The sequence below is a fragment of the Sciurus vulgaris genome (genome assembly GCF_902686455.1).
Source record: "Sciurus vulgaris genome assembly, chromosome: 12".
NCBI classification, from domain to species: domain Eukaryota; kingdom Metazoa; phylum Chordata; class Mammalia; order Rodentia; family Sciuridae; genus Sciurus; species Sciurus vulgaris.
In genome coordinates, this window is record NC_136473.1 from 83,525,036 (window position 1) to 83,548,488 (window position 23,453).

Consider the following 23,453-nt stretch of genomic DNA (forward strand, 5'->3'; position numbering starts at 1 on the left):
CAAAGAGCTTATACTCTTATTGCAGAAGTATCATCTATTTTGAATGAACAGAATCTTACCAGGGTTTGCTTTATGATTTTTTGACTTTATGATGATGTGAAGGTAACATGCATTTAGTAGAAACTGCTTACAATTTTGATTTTTGAGATTTTTGATCTTTGTCTGGCCTAGCAATATGTTGTACAACATTCTCTTGTGATGCTAGGCAGCAGTAGTGAGCCTCAGCCCTTAGCCAGTCAGGTGATCTCTAGGGGAAACAACTGATAACTGCAGAGTACTGTGTTGCTCAGTTATGATGTTCAGTAGGTTGGGTGTATGAAAAGCATTTTCAACGACAGTATTTTCAATTTATAATGAGTTGACAGGACAAAATACTACACATTGGGCATCTGTAATATTATACCTTTATATTTATTATAAGGAATTAGCTAATTTACATGATTGTGAAGGCTAAATTCCAAGATCTGCATTTGCAAGCTGGAGAAGAGGAGAGCTGGCCATATGTGTTCCAGTCTGAAAATTGGCATGCTTGAGATTTAAAACAACCAATGTTTCAGTCCAAGTGGGAGGACCAGAGAGTTCAAGGTCCCAGCTCAAACAGATAGGAGGAATTTCTTCTCACTCACCTTTTTAGTTCTGTGTGCATCTTCAAATAATTTGAGAAAACCTGCCCACATTCAGGAGGGCAATCTGCCCTAATGTTAATCTGATCCGGAAACACCCTCATACAACCCAGAATGATGTTCCATCAAATGTGTAGGCACCCTATAGTCCAGTCAAGTTGACATATAAAATTAATCATCACAGAGTGGTACGGGAGTATGAGACCGATGTGCAATGGTGAACTTGACCTGAAAAATAAAGAGTGGGCAGTTTTGGAATAGAGGTCATGGGGCTTAGAGAGATGAGATGTGACTAAGTCAAGACCAAAAAAATAAACAACAGCAGCAAAAATCTGGGGACTAAGGCATAAGGTCAGATAGGGCAGTGCTACCCTGGAGAGACTGCAGTTTTAAAAGGTGAGCTAAAATGTGGTGCTCCCCTGAGATGGGAAATTGAACATATTGTTTGGAGTTTTTTCAATGACCTGAAAAGGGTGATGATTTTGAAGATGAACCTGGTGGTAATATCAATATGAATCTGAGTGGACTGAGGAATGGATACTGCTTAGGGAACAACTATAACAATAATTCAGGCAAGAAATGATAACTTAGAAGAGAAGAAAGTGACTAAGAAAAAAAGGACAAATTCAAGGAATATTACTGCCACTTGGTGGTTGATGGAATAATGAAGATGAAGAAAAGAAAGGAGCCAAAAATTTTAGTTACAACCATTTATTTATTGCTTACTATGTCCTAAGGGAAGTGCTTCAAATTTAATCTGAATTATGCATCACAATAACCCTTGTCAAGCATCCTGTTTGTGTGTAGACTTTGTTAAACTGGTTAAGCACATTTCTGTCCAATAGATTCTCAGTTAGTTTTCAGTCTTTGGGTTTATTAGTGGTTGCATGCACAGACCAACTTCTCCCGTAATTTTGTTTCTTTGCTAGCATGCAGACACCCAGTTTGTTTCCCTGAAAATGCTGAAAAGTTACTTACTTTTCAAAATTCACTATGGACATTATTTTTCCTATGTTTTTCCTATATTTTTCAGGCCACCTGAGGTATGTTGGGCACTTGACTTCCTCACTGTAGTATTGGATAATTTAAAAAGTGGGCTGAGCTTTTCATGTTGTGTCCTCAAGTTCTAATAGTGTCTAATAAAGTCAGATTGAATTTAGATGAATGAGTAGTGTAGATGAATCAAAGATTGAATGAGTGTGCTGGTCAGTGTTACCCCACTACTTTTCTATTAAATGATTTAGTGAGTTGATTGCTTAAGCTATTGTCCCACTTGTTTTTACTGGTGTCTAGAAATTCTCTTTGTTTTTTGTTTTTTTTTTTTTCTATAAATCTTCTTTTGTATGTTAGCACCATCCAAATGCCATCTGGAATAAACACGTTACTAACAAGATAGCTCATCTATCGCCCTGTTACAGTCAACCTGGAAACATTCTTCTGTCTACTTCCACCTTTTTGGTGAGTGCTGAGAATGAGATTTTTTATTTTAAGACTTTTTGCTAGGAGAGAGCTTATTTTAAAATCTCTAAACTATTTTATATTAGCAGATAGTAATTTTGCAAACATGACATTAAAATATTTTTTTCAGCCCCTTACAAATAACAATAGTTGTCATGTATAAGAGCTCTCCCTGTATGCCAGGCAATTTCATTTTTATTTATTTCACAAATATCTGTTGAACACATGCTAGGTACTAAATAATTTTTATGTGTGAGAGTTTTAAAGTGTCACATGTTTGGCACTTCATTAGTTGCATTGACATAAAATTAGAGTCAAATAATTCTTACATCAACCTCTCAATACAGATTAAATTTCCTTGTATTATAAAGAGGACACAGAAGCATAGAGGTTAAATCCCTCACTTATGGCCCCATAGCTAATGTGTTTCAAAATGAGCGTTGCATACAGGACTTCCATATTCCATAGTTAACATACCCTCGTCTGTTTCACATGCCTTATTAGTATGACACTGTGGAGAAGCTTCCGATTCATGGTCAGAAGACCTTGGGGAAAAATCCTAGCTCACTAACTTGCTATGAGCCTGACTTTTGATGTATGACTGAACTTCACCAGACCTTGGTTTCCCTTTCTGGGTAATAATAAGATTGATTCACAATGTTATTGTGAAAATGAAGTAAACTAGTCTAAATAAAAACACAGCATAGTTCCTGGTACAAAGTAGGTATCCAGTCAACGTTGATTTCATCAGAATTACAAGTTACAACATTATAATCATTTTGTTCCATGTCTTAGTTTTTAAGAAGCTAATGAGGTGAATCATTTCTGGTATCTGTGATGAATTCATTTTGCTGATGAGTGCTCCTAACATTTTATTTTCTGAATATTACTTGAATGGGTTCATAGAGTGAATCAGTAAAAGACCTAGGCAGGAGAGCAGGAAGATGGCAAATTAGCAGAGCAATGCCATATCCTGGGAAATGGAGCAACTGTCCTGTACATGGTGCAGAAGGGGTTATGTGGTGGTCCTTAAATTAGTTCATGGAGAGCCCAAATACTGCTGGGAGCCAAGTGACCCTCCACCTGCTTCATTGCTAAGGAGTCTCCCTCTGTAGAATGTTGCCATGACCTGGTGCTCTGACACTGGTTATCTTCTCTGCCCAAGTGTCTGCCCTTTGGAACACCCACTGCACATGTCCATGTACTGCTTGGCAATGACTGCTCTCGTCATTGTTGCTGCCAATTCCAGAAGCATTGCTGACAAAGGAAAAGACATTGTTCTGGGTGTCAAGGTTATAACGTGAGTAAGGGAGGGTTACCCTGTGACTCTAGCTTCCTATTTTCTGAAAAATGGGGGATTAGAGGGGATGAGCTCACAGATTTCTTCTGTTTCTCTAATTCTATGATCTTCTCTCATCTCCTGGCCTCCGCTGCATTTCCATTCTCTTACCAGCTGGGGTAGTTTGAGGTTTCACAGAGAGCTATTTTCCTAAAACTGAGGCTGCCTATTAGTGACAACTCACCTTTCTTTCCCTGGAGTGAGTAGGTTAGTTTGTTAGTTTGTCAGAGACACACCCTTCAATATGTCCTTCCTGGTCACAAAAGGTTTTAAAATTTTTTTTTTTTTTTTTTTTTTTTTTATGTCCATACATTGCTAAGTAGTTAGGGTTAGTTAGAGTTCTTTTTTTGGGGGGAAAGTGTCTTGAAGTTTTCCTGGATCTTGGAGATTCTGTAAGATTAAATTCTAGGAAGAAAAAATACGACTTTTCTGTAAAAACAACAAAAAATATTCTCAAAGCATTTTTTGTATATTTCATTTCAACTTAAAAGATGGAAGCTTATTTGTAGGCAGAAGAAAGGATGAACGTGATAAATTTTATGTAGAATCGCAGGTAGCTTTTTTCTCAAGCTTACCTAGAAGAATTTTAAAACTACCAACATGATCCTCTTACTTTCTGAAATGGTTAATTCACAACCTGAACTCAATTGAATTTTTAAAATGCCTATCAAATAAAAAAATGACCATACATAACATTGTAAGGTTTTATCTGGTTTATAGTTTATTACCTATTTCCATTCATCTATTAGTGAAGTATTAATTTTTCTTTAAGACTAGCTTGTTAAAAATGAGAGAGAGAGTGAGAGAGGGATAGAGAGAGAGAAAGAGAGAGAGAGAGAGAGAGAGAGAGAGAGAGAGAGAGAGAGAGAGAGAGAGAGAGAGAGAGAAATAGGCTTGACTAATAAAACCAGAGTGTCTGTCTTCTGCGGTAAGCACATAGGAGTTGACAAAAGGGTCTTGACTGTCAAGGATCATTTAAAACCAATGAATTAAAAATCAGGAGGTCAGGGAGAGCTGTAGAGAGATGATAAGGCTCTCTGTATTTGTCTTAACAAAGGAAGTATTAAACTAGAGTGATTTTCTCCTCCGTTCTTTTTCCCCCACCAGGGAGAAATGTGAAACTCAATTTTACCCTTGGTTGAGAAGGTGCTAATTTGTCTGACAAGTTGTTGGAATCTGGGGATGCTCAAGGTATCCTTGATGCCTCAAACCTTCATGCTGAGTGAAGCATGCCTCTAATGTGTCAATGTTTAGGAGATATTCTCTATCTCATTAGGTAAGAACAATACAAGCCACATGAATGCAGATGGAGTTGGAACTTGTCCCTTGTCAAAGAGAAAACCTTCAACTTGTTATTACCAAGGCAATTTTTGAATCACTCTCATTCAATTAAATACTGGATTAGAAATAAACTTTATTATTTTATATCTTGGAGAATTTAAAGTGAACTTTCCCCCCACTTGCCCCTATTCTTGGGAGGTGTGATCTTCAAATCCTTCCCTTTATTGATTGCAGTATCAATGAGTATCTATCAAGAAGGCTCCTAAGAGAGATGGCAATGTAAATATGAAAACTCTAATTCCTTTTCTTTTTAATTGCATATTTATTGATTTGTTTCATATACTTTCTAAAGCCAAGAATTAGCTGTATGAATGACCTTTGCATGTTAACTAAGCCCTAATTGGTAAACTGATGCCTCACTGAAAGAAAAGTCCTATTGGAGAAAAAGATCTTTTCACAGCACACATTTCTCCCCAAGTTACATGATCCACCATAATGGTAAACACATGGAACTTTTTCTATGGGCTAGGCACTGTTCAAAGTGCTTGCATTGTATATTAACTCAGACTATCCTCTTTATAACCCTTTGAGGTGGACATTACTATTTTGAATTTACAGAAAAAGAAAAGTGACTTGACAAAATTTACAAAGCTATAAAGTGATGAACTCCCACTGAGACCCAGGCGGTCTGGCCTCTGAGTCCAGCTCCTCACTCCTGTGCTGTGCTGTTTTTTTCTTACATGGAACTCCATCTGGCCATGAAGTTAGATGCTAGGAGTAGGAAGTAAAGCCTTCTGAGGCATCTGCTTGCAGCTGAGTTTTCTAAAAGACAAAATTACTAAATAAAGTTTAATATTTACAACATTTTATTGTTATTATTGCATACAATGCTTATACACACACATATAATGCTCATGTTACACATGCATGCACATAGCTTGCATACTTAGAATGTGAGTATAAAGTGTAAGCTTTGGGTATAAAATATGGTTGCTCGTTTCAGGTGAGGTTGACATGGAGTGAAAATAAAGGGATGGTGGAAGATCCTTGTTTCGGCTTATTCAGTGACTCAACGATGTGATCATTGGTAACTAAACTGTTGGTTTGACTATATTATTAATTGCCTTGATTTTGAAGACGTCTATTACATCGAGTTAATAAGAAAAATAAGATCATATTTTAGAGCTGCTAAAAGGAATACCACCTTTAAATCATTGTTACAAGAACTTTTGTTCTTGATTGCTCTTTGGCCTCTGCAGAGAAACATCCAGAACTTCTGTTACTCAGGATGGGATTTGGACCAGATAAACACAATCTCTGGGGTTGGGCTCCAGGCAGCAATACTTTTCAGTTTTCAGGTGATTTTAATATGTAACCAAGTTCATAAACCACTGACCTAAATGGAAGTTTCAATGTAAAATTCTATACCTATTTCTATGCCCCACCATTAAAATAAATATCGAATGATTTTTCTTGGAATTTCTGTTGTCTGAATCAGGAATAACAATATAATTGCTCGAATATTCTAGAATCAGGGATGTGTTTTGCTTTAAAAATATAAGAAGTCACTATCTAAGTCATTTACTAAGTTCAAGTGATCCTAAAATCTTAAAGATTCACCATGAATCAGGGGCATATGTTAGTGGTAATGTAAGTCATTTATTCCTGAGATATTGACATGGTTATATAGGTGAAATGACATTTTTATGCATGTGTACTAAAGACCTTCCTATTTTCCCTTGAGGAACTCCCCACCACACTTCTGTACTTGTGGACTTACACGGCAAATATGTCATTCATGTGCTCTGGCTTCTGGTAAGCTTAGGCCAATGGGAAGTCCAGCCCCCGACACCCAGACCTACAGGGCAGGGCCGCAGAAGTGGGGTCAGGTGCCTGGTTTTCTCTTATTCCCTCAATTCCTTTTAAGGTTTCCTCAGACTGGCTCTTTCCCTACTTGAAGGTCACTGCTGCCTTCAAAGGCTGCCTTTTCTTGGCTCTCTCACTTTCTGGGTTCTTTATCTCTCTCTTTGCTCAATTCTCCATGCCAAGAAGGGAAGAATAACTTCATTACTGAGAGTCCCAGGTTCCTGCACCATCCCAGAGATGATGCCACATTGCTATAGTTTCTATGATAACAAACCCTCCTCAAAACATCCCATTTCAACTCGAATCAGTACATGAGAAAAAATGGAAGTGACACAAGTCTGTCCTGATATCGTACCAGTGACAAAGATGACGGCGACCAAAATACACTGGACTGCCATGTCACTGTAATATATGCCCCAAAATACACTGGACTGCCATGTCACTGTAATATATGCCAGAATCAAGGTCTGATGTGAAAATGTGTAATAGTTTTCTAAAAGCATGTTCACCTCTGTTTTTATAGATGAACTACAAGTTAGATTCTGTAGTACATTCCATAATAATTCAAGGATTGATAGCAATAATTAAACATTTAGCAGGGATACCATGAGTCTAGTAATCTACATAGTGAGACTTGTATTAATCATGCTGTCAGTGCAGTGATGCTTACCTCCGAACTATTTACTATTTTCAGTATTTACCCTGTATTTTCCTACATTAATGTCTTAGCTATCCCATAAACTCTTTATAGAATTCAAGGTCTGCCATCTCTCTGTAAAGTCTTCCCTGATTTTTCTTAACCAAAGGCTCACATTTTCCTCTCTGAAACCCAGGTTATTTGTAAATTTTGTGGTTCTTTCTGCTTTACATCATATTCTGAATTGTATGCCATCATGGCTGACTGTCTTTGACCAAGCAACTCCAAGCTCTTGTGGTTTGCTTTTCTTATCTCTACAGTGCAGTTAACAATAGTACCTACCTTGCTGAGTTGAGGGGTTTATATTAAATAATGTGGGTAAAGTACATCAAACAGTGTGGCACATAATAAGCCACAAATGTTAGCTGTTTTATTACAGTTATGGTCTTAAAATAAAATGATTTAAGCAAATGCTATTATTCTTTCATTTACTTAAAGATTGGACAAGGAGAGATTTGCTCCCCCCTGTCTTTGATGGTGAGGGGGTGGGGTCTGTACAGTGCTGGGAATCCAGGGCCTCCCACACTCTAGGCAAGTGATCTACCACTGGACCACGTTCCCAGCCCCTTTGTATTCTGAACATTGGGTAACAAGATAGGCACAGAGTTGGTGGGTGGATAGTTGTTAGTTCATTTGTTTGTTTATTTAATAACAAGGAGACAATCTGCTATGGTGATTCAATGCACCCAGAGACATATTTCAAGTTTCAAGTCTGATTTCTACCAACTAACACTTGTGAGACTGTGTGCAAATCACTTGAACTCAGTTTATCTCAGCCTTCTCATCTATGAAGTGGAAGACAATAGCATTAGTTCATAGTATTACTCAGGATTAAATGAGATTATTATGTAAATCATTTATCACAGTGCCTAGAAGCATTCAATAAATGGTAGTATAGTTAAAGGAATCATAAGATTAGAAGGAAAGTAGTCCAGGGGAGGGGGGAAAAACCCCACATGATTCAAAAGTACTGTGGTTCAATGATTATTGTATGAAAGGCCAAAAATTACAGTGAAAAAATAAATTCTTGAGAGCTAAGGAAAGCACGTGAGGTTGAGAATTATGTCAGGACAGGGTATCCTTGTATAAAACTGCTCTAGGGATGTGAAAAAGATTCATAAAGTCTATCTCTTGCCAACGGGTACGTCAAATCTGAGATTTACACTTCCCAAGAGTTGTGGATTGAGACACGTGCCATTTATTTGCGTGTCAGTGACTCTATAATCATTCCTGTGGAGGCCCCTTCACTTCTCGCTGACCTCCCCTTTCCACTCCGTTCATTCCTCATTACATACCAGATGTGTACGTGATAAATGGCCAAAAATCTAGGTGAATCAAGAGTGGCGGTCTAGAACAGACAGGAGCCACGTCTCTCAGTGATTCATTCTAATTACACCAAAATCTAACTAATGGAGAAGTCATTCTGGTCGGAAGAGGGAGAGGGATGTGACTTCACTTTCTGCCGTTTCTTTTTCCAGAGTCTGACCCCAGCGAACTGCTGGAACTTGATAGCCATAATCAATAGCTTGTAAAACAATAAGGTCAGCATTGGAAAGATTCAGATTTTCTGCCTCCAAATGTAATGGAAACAAGACTGGTATGCTGAGCCATTGAGGTGAGTCTGACCTTAGCTGACTGACTGATAAAAGACCCTGAGCAGAGGAAGAGATAAAAGAGAAGCACAGTGAAGATGTAGTTGTAAATATACTATCAGCATGATCCTTGTTTCTACTCTGGGAACATGCTGAATCGTTATTTTGCTATTGTATTAAAAGCAGAAAATCCCAGCTCTGCTACCACATAGTTTAATTAACAAGGCTCAGAAATGGATGGTCTACATGCACATGAGTGTCTTCCATTTAGGAAGTCTTTATTAGTAAGGTTCAGGAGTCTATATGTTTAGGTTAATTCCATTGGTTATTCATATTTTCTAAAAATATTAAGTTCACAAATGATTTTGTAAAGATTAGGGGTTAGTATTGTTTACTTGAAAATTCCAGCTGGAACTGGTGGTTCAAAAGTCGGATTTTTCTACATTTAAAATGCATGCCAAAGGGATGTTGTGGATCTGCATATTTACTCAATGTGGCTGCTTTCAAAATAGTAGACATTACTACTGTGTCTCTGCAAAACACTTTAGGATTGGATTAGAAAATAGGGAGGGACAAGGTAGACTTGTGGATTAAATAGGTTTTGTCTCCAAATCTAGGTGTTATTTCAATTACAGGGATGATGCATATGCACTCCATATTAGCTACAGTGTGGGGGGAAAAAAGCAATTTCCTGAATTAAAAATACCTCTAAAAATTTTCTGAAAATGTATTGATGACTTCAAAAGCTTTCCTGATGAGCAAATGACACCATTATTTTTTTCTCTTTAGTGATTGAAGGGTAAACAACTAGGCACACGGAGAGTAAATTTCTTCTTCAAACGAAGGTGGATTTTAATATTGGATGGGGAAGGGCTTTGTAGAATGCATTATGCATTTGTTGAAGACAGATCATCCGAGGAAGAGTTGAAGATGTTCACCGAGGATACGATGGTCAGAAGTAGTCATTTATTTCAAGATATAAGAGTGCTGAGGATATCAGAGCTTACAGAGCAGAGGCTCTGATTTAGGTGAAAATCAAACAATGTGGAAAACGAAAGGACATTGAATCTTGCATTGAATGCAATTAGAGTTGAATTTATAGTAAGAACCCTCTCAAGTGTTACATGATTGGAGTTTATTTTCTGACCATGAATAAATGCCTGTCCTGCTCTATCTCTAAAAGCTCAACTTGTTCTTCTATTTGCTGGGCAACCTCTAGCTTTCACTGTTAAGTGAATATTCAAGGAGAGCAGACAGCAGGGGCTGTAACCTGCCATGACAGACAGCTAATGAATATTGCTTTCTCCAGCACTCGATTGTCTCTAGAATTACTGTTGTACATGCTGGAAACAGTGATGTGGTTACTAGCTGGTTCCTCTGAGTTGCTGCAGTTGTAGACTTGAAATTTTAAAGGTATGCTTGGCCTTGACAATGGTTTTGGCCTAAAAAAATACAGTTGTTCAATGTTGGTTCTTCAGTTTCTACCTTTTTACTACTATTTGAGTATCAAAGATGGAATCTTGATTAAAAAGAAAACTCAAGGGTTGTGGCTCAATGGTAGCATGCTCGCCTAGCACATGTGAGACTCTGGGTTTGATCCTCAGTACCACATTAGAGTAAAATAAAGATATTGCGTCCACCTACAACTAATACACACACACACACACACACACACACACACACACACATTTTAAAAAGAAAACTCAAGAAAAAAGAAAGTCTAAATTTTCTAATGCACTTTTAACCAACAAATTTAATAATATCTCCATTCAGAAACTTGAGACTCAATACTTGAAATAATTTGGTTTGTGCATAGCAGGAGTGATTGAGATCTGTTCTGCTTCCTAAATTCATGTGCAGAGATCCTTTCCATGCAACAAAGATAAAAAAGGAGTCTCTGAAAAGCACTACTTTGTGGTGCTCACTGATGTGGGGCCCCTCAAGCTAAGGCACTAAGACATCATGATGAGTGAAATGATGCATATCGCCAGCAGTGTCTCTCAATGCTCAGATCTCGTTGCTGTTAAGAGCATTGTGAGATGCTGCTACTTATAAGAGATGGACATTTCTAATTTGTGAGAGTTTTTAAAAATATCATGCTTGATCATTATACATAAACCAAAAATTGATACTCTTTAACAGTCTCTCTACCCACAAAACCAAATGTAACATCCTAAAGATGAGGACTGTCATTATCAACTGGAAGAGGTGATTATGGAAATAACTGTTAGTAGAAATATCAGTCATTTCATGCATAATATGAAATAATATATCATGGCTAACCCAATATAAAAAGTCTGCCCCAGAATATCTGCAGATCAGCTCAGAGATGCCAATTCCTGAGTAGGTTTTGTAAAGTTATAATGATGGCTGATTTAAGTGTTTAAAAAAATGAGCTAAAGTTTCTACAAGAATGAAGACCACCTAGATATATTATGCAACAAATTCATTAGCATGACTTTTATCAGCTGTCATAGCAGTTCACATTAGTGCTATCAGATGATCTTGAACATTCATAGGAAACTGAGGCATAAGAATTATATAATATTCTGAGGAGTTACTAAAATATTCAAGACTTCAAAATATTCTCGACAGTATTCATCCATGCCTAGAACAAAAGGCAGAATGAGTGTAATATGTGAATAAGTCCATTATATTGTCTTGAAAGGACCTTTACCAAACATATTGAGACTTTTGTGGATTTCTCGGGATAATGAAATTCCACTAATGAAGTTGAATGCTGGGTTGTCAGTGACAGAGCAACTTCTCCAGAAAAGTGTGCCCTCAATTCCCTAATGAAATAAGCACAAAGTCATTTGAGAAGGAGCACAAAGAATCTATATCCAAAGCATTTATGACACCAGAAAAGCTGGAGTTCAGGAAAGTCTTGAAATATTTCCCAAGTATCCACTCTTCTGAGGCATGTGTAGTTTCTAGGGAAAAATCAATATAATTCTCTGAATTTAGCCATTGAACCAACTCATTGGAAAGGGAGTATTTCTTTCTTCCTTTTCTTATTTTAGAAAAATATAGAAAATCACCCAATCAAACAAGCTTTCCTCAGAACAATTATGTGTCCATATGCTAATTGGTATTGAAATCTAGTGAACATTAAAGTCAAATTAAGTGCTGTTTCTGAATGTATATTTTGAACTTCAAAATAATTTTAGTTTTATAGAAAGATTGCAAAAAAAAGTACAGTATGCTCCATATACTTTTTACCCAGTTGTCTCTAATATTAATTATTTTAGTCAATTTTTGCATCACAGTGACCAAAATACACCACAAGAACAGCTTAGAGGAGAAAAAGCTTACTTGGGACTAACAGTTTCAGAGATCTCTGTCCACAGACGGACAGCTCCATTGCTCTGGGCCCAAAGTAAGGGAGCTCATTAAGGTGGAAAAGCAGAGGAAAGCTGGTGGTGGGGTCAGGAAACGGAGACAAGGAGGGGGTGGGGCCACTGGGAAGATGCACCCTTTCAGGGACCACCAATGACCTGCGTCTTCCACTCAAGCCCCATTAGTCTATAGGAACCACTCAGTCCATTCAAACTAGGATGGACTGATTGGGTTTCAGCTTCCACAATCCAGTCATTTCACCTCCAAACATTCCTGCTTTGGGAAGAGCTTTTGGGGGATACTCTACTGTAACATTACTTTCATGCATAAGTTCAGTAAAATTATCAAAACTGAGCCATTACATCAGTGTAATACTATTAACTAAGCTATAGGTTTTATTCAGATTTCACCTTTTTTTTTTCACTATCATCACTTTTTGTTCCAGGATCCAATCCAGGATTTCACATTGAGGTTATTTTTGTTATACAACAATAGCCATTGTCTCCCCAAGTCTGTGATAGTCGTTCCTTGTGTTTCGTGACTGTTAGTCAGCTTTCCTGCAATAAATACCTGAGATCATCAACTTATAAAGAGGAAAGGTCTATTTTGGCTTACAGTATTGGAGATCAGTCGGCCCCCTTGCTTTTTAACCTGAGGTGAGGAAGCTCATTGTGGCAGAAATGTGTGGCAAAATCACTTACTTCATTGCTGGGGCTAAAAGATTAGACTGGGGTCCTCTAACCCCCTTCAAGGGCATGCCCCCCAATAACCTACTACCTCCCAGCAGGCCTAACCTCTTGAAGTTTCTCCCACCTTCCAATAGTTCCACACATGGAACTAAACCCTTAATCCATGGGTCTTTGGGGGACATTTCAGATCCAAACTGTAGCAATGACCCACAGACTTTTGAAAAGTACTGGTCAGATATTATGGAAATGTACTTCAATTCAGATCTATCTGATGTTTTCCCATGATTAGATGATGGTCGTGCATATTTGGTGAGAACATCACAGATTCCCTGAGCTCTTCTCACAGAATCCACCAGGAAGATACATCTTATATGCCCATGTTCATATGTTCTAGTTATTCCACTGGGATTCAGCCCATTTCTGGGTTGAATTTTCTTCTAATCTGCATATGTCAGAAAGGTTGTTATATGTGGCGTACCATTCTCTGCAGTGTTGTTTCCTTCACCGTAATCATAATTCATAGTGTTTCTATTACCTTCTCTCATTCTTCCACTTCTTTCAACCCACCCTGCCAACTGCTGATTTAATTTGGTTCCTATAGTTTTGTCTTAGCAAAATGCATTTAATTCTCTTCCATATTTTTGTGTGATTCAAGTTTGTTCCATTTTATTTCTGAATAATATTCCATTGTTTGGATAGAAAAAAAATTTTTGTGTTCACCAGCTGAAGAAAATCTGTTTTGGAGACTGAATAAAAGCTGCTGGGAAAATTTTCAAACAGGTAAGATTGAGGCTTATGTCCTGGTGTGAGGATGTCAGTTTTCTCAGCATTATGGAATTGCCTTGTCCCTTTAAAAAAGTCAGCTGATTATGTCTGGGTGGGTTGACTTCTAGACTTCTACAGACCATTGTGTTTGTCTTCTTAGTAGTAGACATTGTTTTTGTTACAGTTGTTATATTAAGTCTTGAGACTGTGTGGTGCAAGTCCTTAGTTTTTGTTTATTTTCAAAATTATTTTGGCTATTCCAGTTTCTTTGTCTTTCTATATACATTTTAAGAAATAGCTTGCCAATATCTATCATCTCTCCAAAACAAATAGACAAATGAACATAAAACAATCCTGGCAACTTGGATTTTCACTGGAATTGCAGTGAATCTACAGATCAAAATACTTTATTTACAATGTTGTCCAATATTATAATACAATATTATCTAATATAGAAATGTTATATAATTGCTATAAAACTATACTTGCAGTAAGTGCAATGGACTCATAATTACACTATTATATAGTTTCATAGTATCATATAGTATTTCAACAATGTTATAACATTGAGTGTCTCAGTTCATGACCTTCCTTCCTTCCTTCCTTTATTTATTTATTTATTTATTTATTTATTTATTTATTTATTTATTTATTTATTTATTTTGTGGTGCTGGGGATTGAACCCAGGGCCTTGAGCATGCCAGGCAAGCACTCTACCAACTGAGTTATATCTCTAGTCCTATATCCTTCATTTATATAGGTACTCTTTGATTTATTTCATTAATATTTTGTCGTATTCAGCACACAGATTCTGCTTATATTTTGTTACATTTATAATTCAGTATTTCTTTGGGGGGCATTATAATAAATATTACACTAAAATATTTTGAATTCTAATTATTCATTGCTATTATTTAGAAATACCTTTTATTTTTGTCTATGTTATACTCTGTGATTTAGATAAACTTTCATCAGTTCTTGTAGACTTTGTAAATTCCTTGGAATTTTCTTTACAGACAGTTGTTTTCTATTTGTTCTTTATTTCCATTTTTCTCTTTTTCTGCCTTCTTTTGAGGTATTTGAGCATCTTAAAAATAGTTTTATTTTATCTCCACTATTGACTTCTTATTTATACCTCATTCAAATTGTTCTAACAGTTACCACAGGATTTACAATAAGTACACCTTAAGTAATTAGCATCCACCTCAATTATAAGATATTGATTTATATGTAATGTAAAGGACTTTACAATATATTTTGCCAATTCCTCTCTCATCTTTTGTGTCATTACTGTTATATATTTTATATTTACATATTATTTGAGGACACAGTGCATGGATACTCTTTTAGTTTTTATCACTTAGGAAACTAAAAATAAAAGATTTTATGACCTTGACTTATTCCATATCCAGTACTCTCCATTTCTTTGTGCAAGTCCAATTTCCATTCTCATGTCATATTCCTTGTGCTTGATGAATTTTCTGTAACGTTTCTTATGGTGTAGGTCTGTTGGCAATTGATTATCTCAGTTTTTATTTTTCTGAGGACTTTTTACTTCTACTTCACCTCTGAAAACATTCTGGCTAGGTACAATGTTTAGAGTTTACAAGTTCCCCTTCCAGCATTTCAGAACTGTTACTTGTTTTCATCTTGCACTGTTTCTGACCACAACTTTGCTGTAATTTCTCTGTAATGTAATGCCCATTGCCCCCTCCTGCAACCTTCAAAATGCTCTTCCTCTTCTGTTTTCATGCAATCGAAATATGCTTCATGGCATGGAGAACTGGTCTTGTGGTTGCTAATTATTTTGCTTGTAGTATCATGAACTTCTTGGATCCGGTTTTTCATGCCTGTCAGTAACTAGAAAATCACCAGCTACTATTTCATCAAATATATTCTTCTGTCTCATTCTTTCTCTCTTGTCTCTCAGGGATTTCAGTTACACATTTTCTGAACTATTTTATAAACACATATATATTTTAAAAGTATCACATATAAAGCCTGCAGTCAATTTATTCTATTTTATTGATTGATTTTTATTTGACATTGTTAAACATTACTGCCTGAAATTTAAAATTAAAAAAATAACTAAAAAGGGTAAGTTTCTTTTATTGTTGCTTCTCAAAAAAAATCCCTTTTAAGAGTTTTTTATGTCCTTCCAATCTTCTTCCTATTCAAAAATAATTGTTTTCTATTTTGACACATATTTAACATAATGTAAGGAAGATAATATATTTCTCTAATTGCTTATTTCACTCTACATAGGCCATCTTGTCACATAGATGCATGTAAATTTATCAGTCTTTAATACTATATTGTATTCCATTGTCTGGATGAAGGCTTATTTCATTAATGAATCCACTGTTGATGGGCATTTAAGGAGTTTAAATTTATAACCATTGAAAACAATGTTGCAACAAACATGAATTGTAACACGTATTGGTATTCTTAAGAAAGTTTTCCACAAAACAAATCCTTAAAGTAAATTTGGTAAGGCATACAACATGCGATTTTTTAAATGTTAATGGATATTTTCACAGTTATCTCCAGAAGGGTTATACCACTCTCCATTACAATCAGAAGTGTATGTGAGTCTCTGTTCCTCCTCCATGTTGTTCCCAAATAAGATTCCTGAAGCTTACTCCAGGGCAATGGATGCAATTGAAATCTATATTGCTATAGGTGTGAAGAACATGGTGTTTGAGGCATGTTAATTTGGCATTACCATTAAGAGCATGAATTAACATGGATGAATTTCAATGCATGCAGACAAATGTAGACATCCAGGCTTGATGATGTGAGGGCCAGCACCAAGGGAACTGGATAATAAAAGGAGAAGAAAGAAGGATCAATGTTTGGGGGAAAAAAATGAAATAGGCCTCGGATGTGAAACTGAAAATTCAGAATTAGAGGACTGGGTTTTGAGTCTTGGATATGTCATTTTTCCTATTGTAATGAACTTGGTCAATTTTTCCAATTTTCATTTTCCTTATCTGTAACAGGTTTAGTGTATAGATAAAATGAGACCATATATGTGTCAGTGTTTTTGAAACTCTGAAGTCTGATGTATGAGTAAGATAATCATAATACCTTATAAGATGTGAGGAAGAGGAGAGAGTTAATGATCTCAGATGGTCCAAGGAGTGAGGCGCTATTGGTAGGAAGACATAACTAAAGGAGACAAGACAGACTTAAATCTGTAATTGTGTTTGAAGTAACTTTGGAATTTTCCCATTGAAATACCCAATGGTTAGTGAATACAATTGAATCAGAACTAGAGAGATAATGATTTGAAATTAATTTCTCTAAGAAGGTCTAGAGATTGGTTGTCTAATAACACACAGTCCCTCCTTCCCCTTTTTTTTGAGTGTAAGTAACTGGCAGTTTAAACATTCTCTACTTTACTCTCATTATTCCAAAAAGGCTTCAAGTGGTCCATGGTGATCTCATGTTGGCTGCAATTGGGCTCATTAGCAGCATCTTTCCAAATAGATTGTGCTTGAGATCATGTTGGAAGTTGAGTTCAGTTTGCAGACTTGGGGAGGTGATATTATCTGCCTTAGCCTGAACTCACTATTGATCAGAGAATTATCTAAAATTACTATTTGATGCCATTAAGATTAAAATTATATATAGTTCAATTGCTTGTCTTTTAATTGCAATACCTATATAGGTAAAAATGGAAAAGAAACTGTTCTTGCCCTTAAGGAGCTTTAAATCTCATAGGAAGAGAAGTGACATCTAAGTTTAGTGAAATGTAACTAGTCTCTTGTTAAGACTGTGTGATTGGCATGGGGAAGGAGAGACAAAGGAAGGAATTGCAATTCAACATTTCTGAGATGCAAGGTTAATGTTTCAGGAATTTCTAGGGAGGCATCTATTTAGTTGCATCTTGAAAGATGGTGTTTGTGTATATGGCAGGGCAGAATAAAGAAGAAAGAGCAGGGAACCGATGGTATGAATCTGGGAAATACTTTGAAGAGTCAGTTCTTATGGTATCTGAAAGTGGAGCTTAGGGGAGAGGTAAGTTGGAGCAGGCTGCATCAGAGGGGCCATGTTGGAATTATGCCTCTCATGTGATGGCTGTCTCTACCTCTGCATTCCCCCAATTCTATGTCAGTTGGCATTTGTGTTAGTTGGCATTTGGTCACTATGACCAAAATACCTGACAAAAACAATCTAGAGGAGGAAAGATTAAATATTTTGGCTCATGGTTTTAGAGGATTTAGTCCGTGGTCATGTAGCTCCAAGGTAGGAGCATTGTAGTCATGGTGGAAGGGCACAGCAGAGGAAAGTTGATCATCTCATGGCAGCTTGGAGAGAGAGAGAGAGAGAGAGAGAGAGAGAGAGAGAGAGAGAGAGAGAGAGAGAGAGAGAGACAGAAAGAGAAGAGAGAAGGGAAGAGAAGAGAAGGGAAGAGAAGAGAAGGGAAGAGAAGAGAAGGGAAGAGATATGAAGAGAAGTGAAGCATGAAGAGAAAGATAATCGCCCTCCTCCCTAATACTCTCATCTCCTCTCCTCCTAACTGCCTCTACACGCGTTCTTTTTACTTGCATGATGTCCCGCGGCCCCCGCCCCGGCACCAGGGAGAAGATAAACATGTGCAAGGCATATGCATGTTCCAGTGACCTACTTCCTCCAACTAATTCCCACCTCCAAGTATTTCATTCAGTGTCAATGTATTAGTATATTGAATAGATTAATCTGCTGATGAAGTAAGATCCTCAAGATCCAATCATTTCCTAAAAGCCCCAACTAAACCTTGCTGCTTTGGGACCACGCTTTGAACACATCTGCTTTTGGGGGATTCCAGATCCAAAACACAATATCTACCATATTCAATTTCCCACTCTTGGTCTTTCCTTCATGGTAATAGTGTCTTCTTTCACTCTTCACTACAACTCCCAAATACTCTCACTCCTAAACCTGAGATGATATGTGACCCAGTGAAGATTACATCATTGGTTCATATGGACTTTGCTATGCTACAACTACCTCTGTATCCAAAGTTTATTTTGGTACACTGAACAAAATGAAGTGTTCTGACCTTTGGATTTATACATTTAAAAGAAACAGAAAGAAAACATTTTAACTTCTAAAAAGGAACAAATAAGTGCCACGTCTCTTAAGCACAGATGTAACATGACTCATGTGATACTGTTACCTAATGAAGTCTGAAGCAATTAGAAATTCCTTGCATTCTGCATAATAATTCAGCCATAGAACTTGTTTGTGGTAGTGCCAGAAGACTATCACAGAAAATTGTTCACTCCTCAGTGTCTTGTGGTAATGAACTAGCTGTGGGTTGCTAGCACTTGCTCTAGTACTTCAATTATAGGTCCCTCCCCACCTACTCTCTGACTGAATGATTCATTTCTTTTCTCATTCTTTACTTTCCTTTAACATAGTCATGCCTCCCTTTTCTTTGGTTTTTGAAATCTCACGGAGAGAATAATTTGCTCAGCAACTTGTGGATACTCGGTTTTGTCATATTTTATTCTTTCATCCAACAGAAATGTCACCTGCTGATTACACAAAATATCATGACATCATGATATTAGAAAAACGTGTATTTTAAGTTGGAATATAGTCAGGTTTCCTATACATACAACCTTCTTTTCATACATTTTATTTAAATAAAAAGAAATTTAAGGTAATGTAATGCACGAAATGTTCTCCGCTACCTACTCCCACGATGACGTCTTTAGAAGTCTTTAAACACGGTAGCTTCTTCTGACCTGTGTTCTAGACCACTACTTCCATGTTTTCACTGAACACTGAACTTTCCCCCAATGCCTTCTTTCTGGGGGTACTTCCAGGTTTGAGGGGCAGTGGCATCTTTTCTCATGCTCTGCATAGCTCTGCACTGGAGCATGGAGGTGTAAGAAGTCTGTATGCTCCAGGAGGGAGGTCTGTGACCTGGCCCACAGTGCTGGACACCCAGAAGCCCTTCCTCCTGCTGTCTGGAACCCTGCTGTCTGTTCCTATGTCAGGGCCTCCCAGTCACTATCGTACATCCACTCCATCCAGCTCTCTGTCCGGACTCCACAGTGAACACACGTGGGTGTTTGCTGCACACTGGCCAAAGGCAAAGGAGCTGGATGTTCTATTAGAGGGTGGATGCAATTGCACCTTGGATTGTAGGTGGTGAAGCCAGCTGTTCCAGTTGTTCAGGGTACCTCAAAGCACCAAAACATCTCCCCTCAAGAGGTTCACTTAAAAATTGCTGAGGTTTTAAAAATCTATTTTTTGATTTATCTTTGTGTATTATCTAATGATTTTTAGTCTTTAGTGTTTTTTTTTCTATTTAAGATAATGAGGGATAAGGCTAAAAATTGGAAACTGAGTACGATGTAGTAAAAGAGAAAGATCAATGAGGGAGTTTATGGGTAAATAGTTTTAGAGAGGTGGTCATCGTGGGGGGATCTGGAGTTGGACTTCAGGAAGAGCAATCTGATATTGAAATGCACAAACATACTTGGTGAGCTAATGTTCTTGATGCTAGGGCTTGAGCAGGATAATAGCTTACAAGTTGTCCCTTGCTATTTGTTAACGTTAATGGACAGGAAGTGAGTAATGATTTATAAAGTGATGTTGGGGCTGTGGTTAACACGTCTCCCTGACCACCATGCAAGGAACAGAAGGAAGTAGCAGTTGCAGCTCTGGAGGAGGGAAGGGGCTTCCCCTCATTGTCTCTTCCTGCCTCCCCCTTTCCCCTGGTAGTACAAAATCAAAGGATGACCTTTGAGAGAGCCTTTATTATAACCTACCTGATAAAATACAGGCTGTTCAGTTAAATTTGAATTTCAGATAAATAGGGAATAATTCATTTTTAGCATAAGTATGTTCTAAACTTTGGAGTAAGTGTACACAGAGAAATTATTCATTGTTCATCTGAAATTCAAATTTAACTGGGAGTCTTGTATTTTTATTTGTGAATTCTGACAATTCTACTTGGAGTCCACATTGTTACCTACGAGGTTATCAAGTAACCCAGAGACAAAAGTTCCTTTAGTTCATTCTTAGCAATCTGAGGTGAATGACAGAACTGCCAAAGAATATAGGCTTGGAACCAAGCGGGCGCGGAAGTATTCTGTTGCTCCTAAACACTCTGAGTTGGTGTTTGATAATTTAAATGAGTGACACTATGATGTGGCTGTGTTGGGAATGTGTGGATTCTTTTTTTTTTTTTTTTTTTTTTTTTCTCCTTTCCCCACATTATTCTACTTTAGAAGAGAAAATGAAATCCATCACAGACTAAGTCAGCCAGAGAGAATTAAAGATGAGTTGTTTAGTATTTCTCCTTTTACAGTAAAAGGAATAGAAATGACAGAGTGGAAATAAACTCTTGGGGGTCAGATCTGAAAAATCCAGGTTATGTCACTTAGTAATTGGAGGAAATGGGCCAATGACTATTCTGTCTGTGGTTTCCCCTTCTATTTCTGTAAAGTGAAGATGGTAATAGTTCCCCGTAGGATCCTAATGGGGATTTAATGTGTCGGTATCATGCTCCTAGAACTGCTTTCCAGAGCAGGTTGCTGCTCTGCTCTCTCCCAGCAGCTGGTCAGTCCTGTGGCCTATGGGGTGCTCTTCATGCCTCTCCTTGTCACCAAACCTGATTGTTGAGACATGATAATTTAAGTTGCCACAGCTTCTGTTTATCACCAAGGCAGGATATAGAGTAATTCACCTCTGCGGGATAAGTTTTCAGCTTTAACATTGGCCCAATTAGCCAAAAAAAAAAAAAAAAAAAAAAAAAAAAAGCCAAGAAGAAGAAATAATTCTTATCTTAAAAACAAAAAACAAAAAACAAAAACTAAAGTTGTGTGCAGTGGCAAACACCTGTAATCTCAGGATGCTGACGCAGGAGGATTACAACTTCGAGGCCAGCCTCAGTGTTTAGAGAGACCCTCAGCAACTTAGCAAGATCCCTGTCTCAAAATAAAATAAAATAAAAAGGACTGGGGGATGTAGCTCAGTGGTAAATCACCCCTGAGTTCAGTCCCCAGTACCAGGAAAAAATATATCCATAAAATACTTGCAATATTTGCCACATTGCCCGGTATAGATAAATTACCAATAAATGTAAGAAAAAAAAAAAAAATAGTCCAGAAAGAAAACCAAAAACCCACCAGAAGGACCCACAGTGGCTCTTTCTATGAGACTGCAGAGTACACTTCACCCCAGGAGCTCTACATGAGTGAGCCAGCAGTTTTCTATTAAGTAGGGGTCTTCTTTGTTAATGTTTTCTGAAAACTCCAAAAATTTAATTCAATTCAACTTGAGATATTTGTTTATCTTATCATGCCAGTTATTTTCCCTAACTGTTGATTTTCATGTCTTCTAAAGCTGTGCCTCTCAAAATACTGTCCTTGAGCCAGCAGCAACAGTATCTGGGAACGCACTATAAATGCATGTTTTCCAGGGCCACCCCAGATCTCCTGAATCTGAAACTCTGGAGGTGGGGCTGATGCTTGTGATTCTGTTGTTGCCTGAGGTCTGAGAACCATGGCCCTAGAACTGGCACATCTGTCTGCCTCTTGCTGGTTTGATAGCAATGAAATCAGACCTGCCTGCACATTTGCCCACTATATCTAAATAGAACTTGCAGACATTCAGTAACTGTCAAATGACAATGTGGGAAGGAGGGTCATTTACATTCACTCAACAATGTCCTAAAATTCTATCTGGTTTTATTTTATCGAGGTGCAACTGAGGACACAGATTGGTCAATGGTATTACTTTTAAAAAGCTTCCTATTAGACACCCTAAGAACGGGAGGCATGGCGTACCACATGGGGCCACAGAGGGAAGCACCAGTGTGGGTCAGGAGGGAGAAAGAGAGGAAAACTGGAGGCAATGCTTTTATTTGGGGCCGGGCAGAGTGGAGGGCTACATGTGAATAATTCTAGTGGGCTTTGGAGCATAGGGATGGTCTCTAGTTGCTTAGTTAATACTTGTCCCTAGAACGATTCTGGGCTGGGAAGCATTAGCTTAGTGTGTGAGAATTGGATAAGGAGATGGTTAAGGCTGTGGACTTGGGATTGTTTGGTATACAATGGGACCCTTTGTTATCTCTAAGAGCTGTTAGCCCTGGGAGGTGCAGTCTCTCCCTGGCCAGTGCCCTTTTAAAGATATTAAAACATCATGCAATTTATAAAATAAAAGACATGGCTAATACAAGTGTGTGCCAGGCATCATGCTACACACAGAAAAGCCCTGTGTGGTTGGTATTATTTCAACGCTTTATGAATAATGAAGCTCAAGTTCAGAGAGATTGAGTAATTTGTCTAAACTCACATAGCTTCAAGTTATAGAGCAGAGGTTTAAGTCTAGCTGGACTTTAAAAGTCCTTTCAAACTTAGAAAGGCATATAACGGAATTTAGCTTTTCTACCAGGAACTCTATGAAATTGGAAGGACCAGAGACTGGCATTGCTTGCCGAGAACTGAGCTGAGAAGTTTCTCAAGCTTGTTAGCATTGAGGGAACTCTGGGTTGGGAGGGGGCAGCTAATAGGGAGTCACAGCTGCCAGCAATTCTGCCTCACACTCTAGGTGGGGGAGGGATGGGATATTCATCCCTACATTTCTCACAGCCAAGTTTAAAACAATTTAAATGAAGCAAAGTATTCAATTAGAGATGCTTGAGGAAATCAGGCGGGTATCATCTGTGGCAGCAGCAAAGGAGAAGAAAATATTTAGCCTTTGCAAGCCGTGGCCCTTTGAGCACTGTATGATGATGTTGCCTCACGGAAGAGCAAAAGAATACATCGAATACCTTAGAGAGATTAATTTCCCTAGGAA